The following is a 1,288-nucleotide window of genomic DNA, read 5'->3' on the forward strand; positions in this document are numbered from 1 at the left end:
AACAAAGGAATGACGAACAAAAAAGCAAAAACACCTGCTGCTACTGCTGCTGCTGCTGCTGCTGCTGCAGCTGCAGATTGGATGCCGCTGCGGCTGCTGGTTTACTGCTGCTGCTGCTGATGCTTTTCCTGCAGATTTAAATGCAGGAAAATCAATTAGAAGAATTACACGAAATACCTTCCGCTGAATGGCCCCTGGGAAACAAGAGATGTTGAAGTGTATATACACCGCAGCGCATGCAGGCGGCAGCAGCAGCTGCAGCAGAAGCAGCAGCGGCTCCTTGCTGCTATAGAATAGGGAGTATCTACAAACGAAATACGATTTAATTATAGAGAAAAGGCAAATTAAGAAGTAAGAAGTCCGGTAGCTCTTATAAACTATAACCCTTTGTTCTGCTGCTGCTGCTGCTGCTGCTGTTGCATGCAGCCCCTCCGCGCCAAGCTTCCTATACACCCGAGTAAATAAGCAAATAAACATTTGATTTCCCCTCATTTATTTTTATTTGTTTGTTTAGAAACAATTGTATGCGGAGAGAACATATGGCGGCCCTCAACTTTATTTTATTTGTACATCTCCCTCCGTTAGTCTGTCTGTGTTTGTCTGTCAAAGTCTTTTCTTCTTTTTAGCGTCTCTCTGCCTCTAATGACTCTGCTGCAACTCCCGCTTAGCCAAAGGAACGAGGTAGCTAGCTCCAGGTATCAGCTAGCTAGCCACAGCTAGCTATGACTACCCATACCCAGCCCTAGCTAAACATAGCTAACTAGCTAGCCATAGCTAACTCGCTAGCTAGCTACAGTTATCTGTAGCTAGCCATGCCATAGCTACTGGCAGCCAGCCATGAGTGTGGCTAGCTAGCCACAGGTATAGGCAGCTAGCCATAGATCTCGCCACTGAGTCTTAACTATCGCTACCTAGCCATAGATGCAGCTAGCTAGCTGTAGATATCGATAGCTAGCTGGGGACAGATAGCTAAGGACGTCCATAGTAAACTGCAGCAATGGATAGCCAGCCGTCACTACCGCTAGCTAGCTTTATCTATAGCTAGCTAGACGTAGCCATCCCCCGCTAGCTGTATCTATGACTGGCTAGCCGTATCAATGGCTAGCTAGCCATAGATCTCACTACGCCTAGCTAGCTATGCCTACGGTCAGTTTGCCGTATCTATCGCTAGCTAGGCGTACCTACCGCTAGCTAGCTCTAGCTATGGCTAGCTAGCTCTAGCTATGTCTAGATAGCTCTAGCTATATCTAGCTAGCTAGCTAGCGGTAGCTAGAGCTGGCTAGCCATA

Source organism: Eimeria acervulina, genomic scaffold (assembly GCF_000499425.1).
Source record: "Eimeria acervulina Houghton genomic scaffold, Eah_scaff498, whole genome shotgun sequence".
NCBI lineage: Eukaryota > Apicomplexa > Conoidasida > Eucoccidiorida > Eimeriidae > Eimeria > Eimeria acervulina.